Here is a 12,979-nt window from a genome sequence, read left to right as displayed (position 1 = left end):
TCCCGCCACTAGGTCGTATCGGACAGATGTAATATATTGTATTTTTAGCAACCAGACAAATATTAAGATGTAAATCTTTTTATCCGCTAGACCATTGTGTGCACTGAGTGTGAGAAACATGCAATGTTTTTAATTTTCATATCTGTCTGGCATTTATTTCATGCATCAGGAGATATGTATGACACCAGTGGCAGCTGAAGCAAGGACAGCTGCCAGCAGGCAAAAAGTGCAACATGGCATCAGGAACGCCGGCTTCCTGTCACATCCTCCAAGTTTGGTGTGGTCCTGAATGGGAAGGAGTGGACTGTAAAGGGCCTGCAGAACCTCGCAGCTGCCAGAGACCTTTCTAGAGTTGCTGCAGCCAAGTTAGTATTTTCTTTTCATCCCTGTAAATGCATGAACAAAGTATATATGCCACAGAGTGGGATTAGCATATCCAAAAACTGTACTAGACATTGTGCGGTAACTAACATTGCACTAAGTTTATTTCTGTTACATTTTTCCAGTTACGACATAAAAATGGTACCGCTAGCTGCTCAACGCTACGAGGATGCTCTACGCCGTCTGGGCCACGCTCCTACAATTAGTACCTGTGGATTGCTGGTTAACCCAGCCTTTCCTTGGTTGGGTGCGTCGCCCAACAGGATTGTGTACGACCCCACCGAACAATCCTATGGTGTAGTAGAGATCAAGTGTCCCTACTGTCTACGTGACCACAAGGCGTCTGACCTTCTAAACAATGATTTCTGTTGCATAATCAGGGATGGTGTACCAGAGCTTAAGAGGGACCACCAGCATTAGCACCAACTTCTTGGGCAGATGGGTGTATCACAGTTGCGCTGGGGTGACTTTGTGGTATATGGAGGAGATTTTGTTTTGATCGAACGAATAAGTTTCAATGAGAATGAATGGAAAAGTGCCAGAGAGGTGCTCGACAACTTTTACATTGACACACTGCTGCCATATCTGTCAAGCACTTAATCTGATACAGAAAACAACGCAAAAATGGCATGTGAAAAAGACAAGTAGGGCTGCAAACATTTTATTGCACACAAGAGGATGGAGGATGGCAGCACCACGAGGTAGTGAGGATTGATAACTTATGACTAGAAAACAAGGCGTCTTTAAGGAACACTGTGGATTAGATCAGTTTGATGTAATATTTCAGCGGAAATCCGCTAGGTGGAGATAAGTAATTAAAGGGAAACTGAGACTTCCACCCAAATGTAGCAATTTCCTACAATGGAAACCCAACCGGGTTCCTCGAAAGAAAGCCTCGCAGTTGAAGAAAAATTCGTCCTGGTCCGGGACTCGAACCCGGGACCACTGCCTTTCCGGGGCAGCCGCTCTACCATCTGAGCTAACCAGGCGGCTAGCAGATGGCAGGGTGAAGTCGAATTTGTCGACAACTCGAAGCAAAGGCAAGTAGTAGTAGTAGTAGTAGTAAACACTTTATTTAGGTCCTGAGAAGCTAGGCAGGGGGGCCTGCTAGCCGTTGGTTGTCTTGTCTGGGATTTGTGATGGCCTTCGTCCAGTCTTCTTCTCGGTTAAAATCCTGTAACACAGGGCGCTGCCAGAGCATGTGATTTAATGAGCAAAATTCAGTGCCACAATCTGGGCAGAATGGATCGATGTCGGGGTGAAGTTTGTTCAGAAAGCCCCTAGAGGGGTAGGACTCCGTCTGGAGCATGCGGAGCGTGCTAGATTGTGATCTGTTGAGCTTATGATGGGGGGAGGGAAAACTCTGCCTATCCCCTCTGTAATGTGATGTGATTTCGTGAAAAGTGACTACAGGATCACTGTGGAAGAGCTCTCCCGAACTCACCCGAGACACCATCCCGTCGCGGCATATGAAACCTCGCGCACGGTCGTGGGCTATCTCATTGGGGTTCAGGTGACCCGGTAATACGTCTGATCCCATGTGTGCTGGGAACCAGATTATGTGATGAATAGTGTCTGAGGGGGGTCTGCCGTTGATAATCCTGGCTGCCTGTTTGGCTATCAATCCCGATGCGAACGCTCTAATTGCCGCTCGGGAGTCCGTGTAAACTGCGTGTTGTATCAAGTAATGCGAGAGCTATAGCAGCCTGCTCCGCCACGTCGACCAATGAGGTCTTTAGCGAAGCTGCCGAGAGGAGATCTCCCCTGTCATTGACTATAGCTACGGAAAACTTGTCGGAGCTCGTGTGTCGCTCCGCGTCAACAAAGGTTTCCGTTCCGGATAAGTTCTTTAGGAAAGCCCTAGCCCTTGCCAATCTTCGACCTTTATTCTGTTGTGGGTGGACGTTTCTTGGAAAAGGGTCTACAATAAAGGAATTCATTGTTTGATTATCAAGTTGCGTGGCTTCTCCCTGATTAAAACTAGGACGGAGGCCTGCCGCATCCAACTGTCTTCTGCCTGCTTTGGAGTTCGATAATCTAATAATTTGTGCCGATCTTTGTGCTTCAATTAACTCCGAAGTGGTGTTGTGTACTCCCAACTTCATGAGTTTCTCTGTGCTAGCCGTGATTGGAACACCAAGCACCTTTTTGACACTTTTGCGCATGAGCGTATCTAATTTATCTTTCTCTGTTTTTGTCCAATTGAGGGCCACGACTATGTAAATGACATGACTCATGAGGAAATCATGGTGAGTGCTAAGGAGTATATCCTCGCCTATGCCACCTGTCTTGTTGGACACTCTCATAATTAATCTGAGAATGTTCTCTGTTTTCGTGGTGAGATGAGCTATAGGCTTTGCGTTGCAGCCCTTCGAGTCTAATAAAAGCCCTAGAATTTTGATAGAGTCTACTCTAGGGATGGTATACCCATCCCTGGTACGAACGCTAATGGGCACCTGATCGAGTGGGGTGAGTCCCCTAGCACCTCGTCTAGCCTGTCTGTACAGCAGGAGTTCCGACTTTCCAGGCGAGAGTGCAAGTCCCGTACCGTCCAGGAAAGACTCTGTAACGTCTAGAGCCTCCTGTAGAGCTTGTTCGACCGTCGCCTCCGATCCTCCGGGACCCCAGATTGTAATGTCGTCAGCATATAATGCATGACCAACATTAGGAATTGTTGCAAGGTTTTCCGACAATTTGCGCATTGCTATGTTGAACAGAAGTGGTGAGATAACTGCCCCTTGGGGAGTGCCCCTTCTTCCGAGTGTGAAAGACTCCGACACTGATTGCCTCAACTTTATGACCGCCGTCCTGCTCTCAAGGAAGGATTCAACGAAGGAGAAGAATTTAACTCCTAAGTTCAAGGCCGATATCTCCTTAAGGATGTAGTCATGTGTAATTGTGTCGAAGGCCTTGGATAGATCTAGTGCGAGTACCCCTTTTACATCTTTGTTTTGAGAGTCTATGATCTGTGTTTTGAGCAGGTGCATGACATCCTGCGTGGAAAGCGAGGGCCTGAAACCCACCATATTGTACGGGAATAGCTCATTCCACTCGATATGTCTCGATATCCTGTTATGCACTGCATGTTCCGCTACTTTGCTAATGCAAGAAGTAAGGGAGGTAGGACGGAGGTTCTCCAAGCTAGGCGATTTACCTGGCTTGGAGATTAGGACCACTTTAGGATTAGGATTGGATTAGGATTAGGATTAGGACTGGAGATTAGGACTTGGAGATTAGGACCATTTTTCCAACTGTCCGGTACGACACCCTCCTCCCATATCCTGTTTATCTCGTTCACTAAGGAATGAATGGCTTTGTCGTCCAAATTTCTTAAGAGCCGGTTTGTGACTCCATCGGGGCCTGGGGCAGACCTTCCGTTAAGATTCTGCAGCATTTCCCTGATCTCAGCTTCCGAGAAGGGAGTGTCCAGCTCTGGGGTAGGCGCACCCTCATATCGAGGGTGGGAAGAGCTTGAGCTTTGGTCAAGTGGAAGGTATTTGTTGGCTAGTTTCCTAAATATGGAGGCTTCTGAGATGCCGTCCATTAGCTCCTTAGTAATAACTCGGTCTATGGCTAGTCTCTGATTACCTTTCGATTGTCCATCGTCTAGGAGATGTTTGAAGAGGCTCCATTTACCTCCTTTTCACATTTTCCCGTTCGCTGCCGAGCATGATGATGATGTATGGTGTTTAATGGCGCAAGGGCCAGGTATGGCCAAAGAGCGCCAGGCCAGTGTGTTCATGGGTTGACAATGGAGCAATGAATTGCAAAAGGTAGATGTGTCGTGGCTGTAAAAGGGCCTAAGAACAATCGCTGTAAAATGCGTAAAATATATATGTAATAAAATTATGGCAATGGCTAATGAGGTGCACTATGAACACGAAAGAACAAATTGCAAGATAATGAAGATAAACGAAAATTTATCACTGTGAAACTTTTCAAACAGCACTACTGCCTTGACAGACCCTTTGAAACGCAAGGGCCTGGAGGCGCGTGCTATGCAAAACTACTATCGCGGCGACATCCTCCAGAGAGAGGATGCGCTACGAAACTATTGGGCAAATAACATGCAATACGACATCGCTCAGAAAATCCAGGACAGCTTTAGTGCTAAAGAGAGGTTTGTCGCCCAGAAACATAGCGGGATGGAGTGGAAGACAGTACCGGTACGCTAGGGGAAAGTGCCTTTTTCTCTCTGTTTCGGCTTCCCTGCACTCCACGAGGGCGTGGAGCACGGTAAGCCTCTCTCCACATCTACCACAGGTTGGCGGGTCCTTTCTAGTTAGGAGGAAATTGTGGGTGCCGTATGTATGTCCTATTCTCAGACGAGAGAATAGGACATTTGTTCTTCGTATTTTCGTAACGGGATGCCAGGGACCTATTTGTGGCTTAACTAAGTGGAGCTTATTGTTCGTTTCGGCATCCCACAAGCGCTGCCAGTGGCTTCGAAGTTTCTTTCTCAAGTAGGGCTTGAGATCGCTGGCAGGGATAGAAGCGGTTGGGTTAAGGGCTCGCGATGTAGTTGATGTGGCCATTTGATCAGCCAGAACATTCCCCTCGATGCCTCTATGGCCAGGCACCCAGCATATAATAATATGCTGGTTAGACATGTATGCCTTGCACAGAGCAGAATACAGTTCAATAAGTACAGGGTTTGTGTGTCTATGTAGAGTCATGATGGCTTTTACGACGCTTAGGGAGTCTGTAAATATTATTGATCTTTTGAGTTTCGATTTGCCTATACTCTTCACAGCCGATAAAAGTGCATAGGCCTCAGCCGTAAAAATGCTTGTTTCCGGGTGCAGTACATCGGACTCGGAGAACGATGGGCCGACTACTGCATAAGATACCCCTGCATGTGACTTGGAAGCATCGGTGTAAAACTGAGTGCAGGACGAGTACTTGAACTGGATTTCTAGAAAATGCATCCGTATATGTGCCTCTGGAGCATCTTTTGTGACCTCTACAAACGAAGTATCACACTCCATGAGTTGCCAATGCCACGGTGGCACTGGCTTTGCTGGGGCCATCAGAGTATTTTCAAGTAGTGGGATGTCCATTTCTTCACTAATTTTTCTTACACGTAGTGAAAAGGGTTCTCTTGCTGTCGGCCGGTTATTAAAGAGTGCGGAACTGGTCATATCATTTACGGTTGAGAAGGACGAGTGTTCCGAGTTGGAATTTACTTTCAGGAAATAGGTGAGGCTTAAGGATGAACGTTGCATATCAAGCGACCACATGTCCGCCTCTACATACATGCTTGCCACAGGACTTGTCCTGAAGGCACCAGTGGCTAGGCGGATGCCTAGATGGTGTACAGGATCCAGCATCCTTAGGGCGCTTGGCGTAGCGGAATGGTACACTATGGCACCGTAATCTAATCTTGTGAGTACGAGGCTCTTGTACAAATTTAAAAGACACTGTGTGTCACTACCCCAAGCGGTGCGTGACAACACTTTTAGAATATTCATTGTTTTCATACACTTGTTTCTTAGATACCGTATGTGTGCCACAAATTTAAGCTTCGTATCTAGAATCATACCTAAAAATTTATGTTCTGTTTTTACGTGCACGCGTTGTCCCTGCAACTCAATGTCAGGATCGGGGTGCAGACCCCTCTTTCTGGAGGGGTCTTTTGTGGGTGGTCTTTTGTGGGTTAAGGCTAAATCCATTCTCGGCTGCCCACTTAGACACCTTGTTCAGACCAAGCTGAATCTGCCGCTCACAGACTGCGAGATTGCACGAGGCGAAACCTATCTGTACATCATCGACGTATGCAGAATAAAACATGTTTCTTGGGATATACAGACGCAAAGAACTCATTTTTACGATAAAGAGAGTGCAACTGAGCCCCCCACCCTGTGGCACTCCAGTTTCCTGCACAAAAGGTCTTGATACAGCATTTCCCACACGAACACGGAAAGTGCGATTAGATAAATACCTTTCTATGACATTTAACATGTTACCACGTATACCAACGTGCGAGAGGTCTCTAAGTATTCCAAACCGCCACGTGGTATCGTAGGCTTTTTCTATATCAAGGAATACAGAGAGAAAGAACTGTTTATGGATGAAAGCTTCACGAATTTGCGTCTCAATACGTATCAAATGGTCGGCGGTGGATCGACCTTCTCGAAACCCGCATTGGTACGGGTCAAGCAATTTGTTTGATTCGAGAAAATGTATTAGTCGGCGGTTAATCATTTTTTCGAACAGTTTGCAGAGGCAGCTTGTTAGTGCTATAGGGCGGTAACTCGAAGCAGACGATGGGTCCTTGCCCTGCTTCAGTATAGGAACGACAATGGCCTCTTTCCAGGCAGAGGGGATCTTGCCGGAGGTCCATATAGCATTGTATAGGGAGAGGAGAGTTTTGTTTGTTTCATGAGGAAGGTGTTTCAGCATTTCATAAGCTATGCGGTCAGAGCCTGGCGCAGACTTATTGCAACAACTAAGTGATGCAGACAGCTCAGCAATGCAGAATGGCTGGTTGTATGCCTCGTTTCCCGTACCTTTTCTTTCTAGTTTCTGTTTTTCTATTGTAGCCTTGTGCCTTTTAAATGTTTGGGAATAATGAGATGAGCTGGCCACATGCTCAAAATGTGCTCCCAGGCAGTTAGCTTGGTCTTCCAGACTGTGGCCTTGTGTGTTTACCAATGGGAGTGAATAGGTTTGTAGCCCTTTTATCTTATTAACTTTCTTCCAGACTCTGCCCTCGTCTGTATACGAGTTTATGCCTGATAAAAACTTTTTTCCAACTTTCTCTCCTGGCGTGTCGGCGCGTTCTTCTGCCCTCCGATTTAATTTTCTTAAAATTAACAAGATTTTCCGCAGTTGGGGAGTCGCGTAGCAACCCCCACGCTTTGTTCTGTTTCCTACGAGCGTTCCGACATTCCTCGTTCCACCATGGGACACGGCGTTTGCAGGTCGCACCATTCATTTCTGGTATACATTCAGTAGCGGCATTGATTATGAAAGATGCAAGATACTCAACCGCAGCATCAATTCCCAGCAAAGATATGTCAGGCCACGAGATACCGCTTGTAAGACTTTTGAATTTCTCCCCAATCTGCCATATCCAACTTCCAGCGCGGTGCCTGTTGTAGAGGTTCGTTTTGTAGTGGTCATCTCAACAGTATCGGGAAGTGGTCACTCCCGTAAGGATTTTTTATAACTTCCCATTTAAGTTCAGCAAATATAGACGGGGAACCTACACTGAGATCAATGGAAGAAAAAGTTTTGTTTTGAGAGATTGTAGTAGGTGGGTTCCTTCTTATTCAGGAGACACGCACCAGAGGAGAAAAGAAATTGTTCAATTAGGCGTCCTCGCGCATCGATACGTGTGTCGCCCCACAAGCTGCTGTGTGCATTGAAATCGCCAAGAACGAGGTAGGGTTCTGGTAATTCATCTATAAATGACTGAAATTCATGCTTGTGTAAAGAATGGTGTGGGGGTATGTAGAGTGAGCAAATGGTTATGAGCTTACCCAGAAGTACAGCACGAACGGCTACCGCCTCAAGTGCCGTTTTGAGTGGAAGTGGCTGACAGGCTACACTTCTGTCGAGTATGATGGCCACACCACCAGATGATGCGGCAGAATCCTCGCGGTCTCTTCGGAAAACAATATTCTGACGTAGGACGTTGGTGTTTCTGGAGTTTAGGTGTGTTTCTTGAACACACAGCACCTTTGGATTAAATTTATTGATAAGTTCTTGGATGTCGTCTAGGTTGTGGATTAGTCCTCTAACATTCCACTGCATTATTGTGTTCATGTTGGAGGAAAATAAAAGGCGCTGTGTGTCTCAAAAGAGAGGAGAGTGACTTTACTTTACAAGGCCTTTGTCAGGCCCTGTAATTGGTGTTTTGTCTTTTTGGAGCAGTCGAGAGAACCTTGCCGCTCCTTCGACGCTACCTGCGCCGTTTGGCTTGGACTGGTGTCCATAGCCTCTTGCGAGGCACTGGACACCCGCTCCAGAGAGCGATGTGTGCGTCGCGTAGACTTCATCTCGAGCGACGAAGTCTTTGTCCCCACCGGGCCGGAGGTCGAAAGGACCCCTGTGGCCTCTGCGGTGCCCTGGCTGCTGCCGGAGCTTGTAGAGGCCACTGGTGTGGACATTTTGAGAGATGGCAGGGCAGCGTTGGCTGCTCCCACCTTAGGGGCGGGTGGCGTTAGCCTCGGCACGCTAGGCGTGGTCCGGGCTACCGCCAGAGGCCGTTGTGGTGCCGCCCCCCGTTGCACCACTTCGGCGAAAGATGTTTTAAGCAAGAACAACGAGGAGATACGTTGACGTGCTTCGCGGAATGTGATATTCTCCTTCACTTTTACAGTAATTACTTCTTTTTCTTTCTTCCAGGCTGGACATGCTCTGGAGTATGCCGGGTGACTGCCGTCGCAGTTCGCACAATGTACCTCGTCATTATTGCAATCGTCAGAAGAGTGACCAGTTGTGCCGCACTTTGCGCACATAAGCTGCCCTCGGCAGCTTTGGGACGCGTGACCAAATCTTTGGCATTTGAAGCAACGTCGCGGGTTCGGGATATAAGGTCGAACATAAAGTTTTAGATAGCCGGTTTCAAGAGTCTCGGGTAATGTGGTTGAACTGAAAGTGAGTATTAAATGCTTTGTTGGGATTTCGTTGTCATTCCTTCTGATTGTGATGCGCTGCACGTGGATTACGCCTTGGTCCTTCCATCCATCCAGGAGTTCTTCATTCAATGTCATTAAGTCTTCATCTGATACTACGCCTTTGACTGTGTTCATAGTTCGATGCGCCCTCACAGAAAGAGGGATATTACCAAAGGCTACGAGGTGTGCTAGTCTGTTGTATTGTTCCTTGTCTTTTAGTTCCAGGAGCAAATCTCCACTTGCCATCTTTGTTACCTTATAACCAGTTCCAATGGTCTCTCTTAGGCACTTGGCCACAAGAAATGGTGAAATTGTTCTAGCTTTTGTAGAAGATTGTTCGCAGTGGAGGACGTGGAATTTCGGGAAACGTTCGCTGTTTTTGGGCAAGAATAGTGATGTTGCATCGGTGCGTACCCTTTTCGAGGCACGATCGGTTGAGAAAGGGTTCGGGGATCCCATGGAAAGAAACTACATGTTCGGCAACGGCGTCTGCCACCCACCGCGGAGCCCAACAAGGGTACGTGGCAGAACATAAAGTCTGCACAGCGCCAGCAGTATGCCGTTGCTATAACCCAATATGGTATACCCAAGGTAGGACAGCCACACCCGGTTAACCCTTGCCGCCAGGAAAAGTCGAAGTGAATGGAAAGGATGAGAGGACAGGACAGATTAAAAGTGGAAGGGAAAGACGAAGATGATGGTAGAGAGAGATAGGAAAAGACGACTACCGGTTCCCCCCGGGCGGGTCAGTCCGGGGTGCCGTCTACGTGAAGCAGAGGCCAAAGGAGTGTGTTGCCTCTGCCGAGGGGCCATAAAGGTCCAAACACCCGGCTTCTGCTCAACTCCCAGGATCCCCTTTTCCCCGGACACGGCTAAGCCGCGCACGTCTACACGCGGGAGGGTCCAACCCTCGTGCGCTCGGGTCCGTGGTGGCGCAACTCCCCAAACGCCTGCTTGCGCAGACGCCCCTGCGGGCCGCTGCCGAGCAGGCGTCCCTTCATTGCTGCTCATTTAATTCGGAGCAATGCTCCTCAATGTGCCTATTGAGCTCGGCGATCTTTTTCCGCAGTCTTCGATTGAGTCTTTGTGTTTTCCATCTCTCGAGGAGAGAGCGTTTGGCTTCCAGGAGGTGAGCTAACCTTGCATCCATCCCTGGGGCATTAAATTCTGTGACTATTTTCTAGGTGGCCTTCTCGACATCCTTCTGGATCTGTACAAAAAGTTCACTGAAGGTGTCGTATACTGCCTCATCTTCACCTCTTATTTTCCTAAAGAGGTGAATTTGTAGGTTTTGGGGGGGGGGGGTGCTATTATTTCCATCCTGAGTTCTATTATGTAGTGGTCGCTCCCCAAGTTCTCCTGTAAGTTGGACCATTTCGCCTCCGCATTTCAAGTGAAGCTGAGATCAGGCGTCGTGTCTCTGGCGACCGAATTTCCCAGCCTCGTTGGGAAACGTGGGTCCGAGATTAGCGTTAGGTTTAGGTCTTTGCTAGCTGCAACTAGATTGGCCCCTTTCTTTGTTCGTGCTACATAACCTCAAGCCGGGTGGGGAGCGTTGAAATCTCCAGCCACTATTAAGGGGTGCGATCTCGTGGTGGTTACGACTCTATTTAGGAGTGAGCGGAGGTTATGCTTATAAGCCGAAGGAGAGCTGTACAAGTTCAGAATGAAAATGTTACGCTGGATTTTGCCATTGGGGATGATTTCAGTTAATTGTGCCTCGAGACCGGATCTCTTATCCGAGTTACAAATTTTGACTTCGTGCTCTTGAAAAGAGATATCTTTCTTGACAAACGTGGTGATACCTCTGCCATTTTCTCCCTTTTGGCTAACCGAACGGTAGCCCGATAGATTTACATCATCGCTGAGAGTTTCCTGCAAGAGCAGGACGTGCGGCATTGACGCTTGTGATTTGATGAGCTGCAGTAGAGCAGCTTTACGCCTTAAGAAGCTTGCACAATTCCACTGCCAAATAATTATGTTTCCGGTTTGTCCCGCCATTTTGAATTCTATTAAATTAGCAAAGCCTGCAGGGAACTCGTGTTATCCGGATCCTGCTGTACTTTCTTGGCTTTTCTAATGGTGCTAACGGTGGTGGTCTTGATTTTGCTAGTCTATCATTTTCATTTTAGACTCGAGGATTCCTACTCTACGTGTCATGTGGGAGATGTTCCCGTCCATGTGCTCGATAGTGCTTGATTGAATGGCTAAGGCCTCTCTCATCTGCTTGAGGGATTCCTCAATCGCCGCTAAAGACGCGAGTACGTTTGGCTCTGGCTTAGGGGCCTGAGCAGGGGTCTGGTCAGTTTGCATGGCCTCTCTTTCCGTAGTCACGGGGGGAGAAAGAGCTTTGTGCTTATTCGACCCTTCTGCTTGAACCGGGATGGGTGAGTCTATTTCGGGGGGTTCACGTGAGTTACGGAAGAGCTCGAACTCGGACCTCAACGTTCGTAGTGCCTCTTTAAGTTCTGCATTTTCTTTCTTAAGCATTAAAATATCAGATTGTTCTTTCTTATGCTCCGGCGAGATGCCCTGTGTTACCTTTTTGCCGCTTTGGATGTTCAGCCTGGCCTTGTCTGCCCAGGACATTGGTTCCTGGATTCGGACCCTGGAGCCTGAACGTCCTCTCGAACGGGATCGTCTGCTGCTATTGTCGCGCCCTCTGGAGCGTGAGCGCGATCTGCTGCGGGGCGCCCCCTGGAACGAGAGCGGGAGCGCCCTCTAGATGCCGATCTATTGCGGCGGGGAGAGAAGAATGTCTTCTCTCCCGCCATTGCTTCTCCGCCGCCAGATGTGTCGGAGCCACGTGGACCTGACGCCAGCTGTGTGTGCTGTGCGCGCCTGCGGCGCCGTCTTCTTTGGCGCACAATGTACGGCACCTGAAAGCGCTGTCTGCACTTGCGGTCAGCCGTTTGGTGTGCGCCACCACAAATTGCGCACTTGGGATTGCATTGATGATCCTCTGATGGTGTCCGCATTCCGCATCCGCGGCATTTTTTCTGATCTTCGCCCTTCGGGCAAACATCGGCCCTGTGGCCCAATTCTCCACACGCATAACAAACGTCCATTTGCCTGCGATACAAGGAACAAGGGTAGCGAACACCATCACACAGGACGTTTTGGGGGACCTTTTGTCCGTCGAACACGATCACTGTTGGTGTCTTCTTGATTCTTCGAACACCCAGAGCGCCGGGGTTCCTCTGGTTGACGATCATCTCCGTCAGTTCTGCATCACTGAGATCCAGGTTGATTCCGCGGATCACTCCTTTACATGTGTCGTCGGACGCAGCCACGTAGGCCGCTACTGCTATGACGATATTACCCATACAGATCTGTTGGACCCTGGCGTAGGCGCGCGCGTTCGCCTCGAATGGCGTGGCTACCACAAGAATGTTCTGGAAGGGGTTCGTGCACAACGGGTCGTCGAACACCTGCTCCGCTGTTAGGGAAGCCGCCTTGGCGAGCGCACGCTTGAACATAATAAGGTCTGTCTTCTTAACATACAACCCTCCACGAGGCCGTATAATGGTCTTAAAGTTATCCCTAGGAAGGTTCGGGATTCTGGAAGCTTCCACGACTCGTCTAAATACGTTCTGTGGGGCAGTGCGGCGGCCGCCATTACCGCTTCCTTTTGCTGACGTGGACACGTTAGAATCAGACCGCTCGGTGTGTTTCTTCTTCTTGCTCACGACTTCGATCCAGCCTGAGCACTCCACTTCCTCCGGATTGATTTCCATGCCTTCTACAACTGATGTGTTGGAGGCCATTCTCTAGCTCGACGACGCGTTGGGCCTAGGCTCGCCGCCCGCCCGACCGCACCGTCTGGTTTGGCACGTTAGGCGTAGCTGCGCGCCAACGTGGCGTGGGGTAAAAGGTCTCGGGGAAGACCGAAAAATCCACCCACCGGTAAGATTCTGGCATCCGCTTGTTCCTTGCAACAAACTGCGTCGAATGATGGACAATTCTTGCAGGTT

The 12,979-nt window shown here is 48.7% G+C and overlaps 1 non-coding gene across 1 annotated transcript; it reads right to left on the bottom strand.

Annotated features, from left to right (window-relative positions):
• Positions 1–1,295: 1,295 nt before the first annotated feature.
• Positions 1,296–1,370, bottom strand: Trnas-gga (transfer RNA serine (anticodon GGA)). The gene has a single exon. It is a non-coding gene; the product is annotated as a tRNA-Ser (tRNA).
• Positions 1,371–12,979: the final 11,609 nt, after the last annotated feature.

This window comes from Dermacentor silvarum, chromosome 10, assembly GCF_013339745.2.
Source record: "Dermacentor silvarum isolate Dsil-2018 chromosome 10, BIME_Dsil_1.4, whole genome shotgun sequence".
In the NCBI taxonomy this organism is placed as follows: domain Eukaryota; kingdom Metazoa; phylum Arthropoda; class Arachnida; order Ixodida; family Ixodidae; genus Dermacentor; species Dermacentor silvarum.
This window is presented reverse-complemented; position numbering and strand designations above follow the sequence as displayed.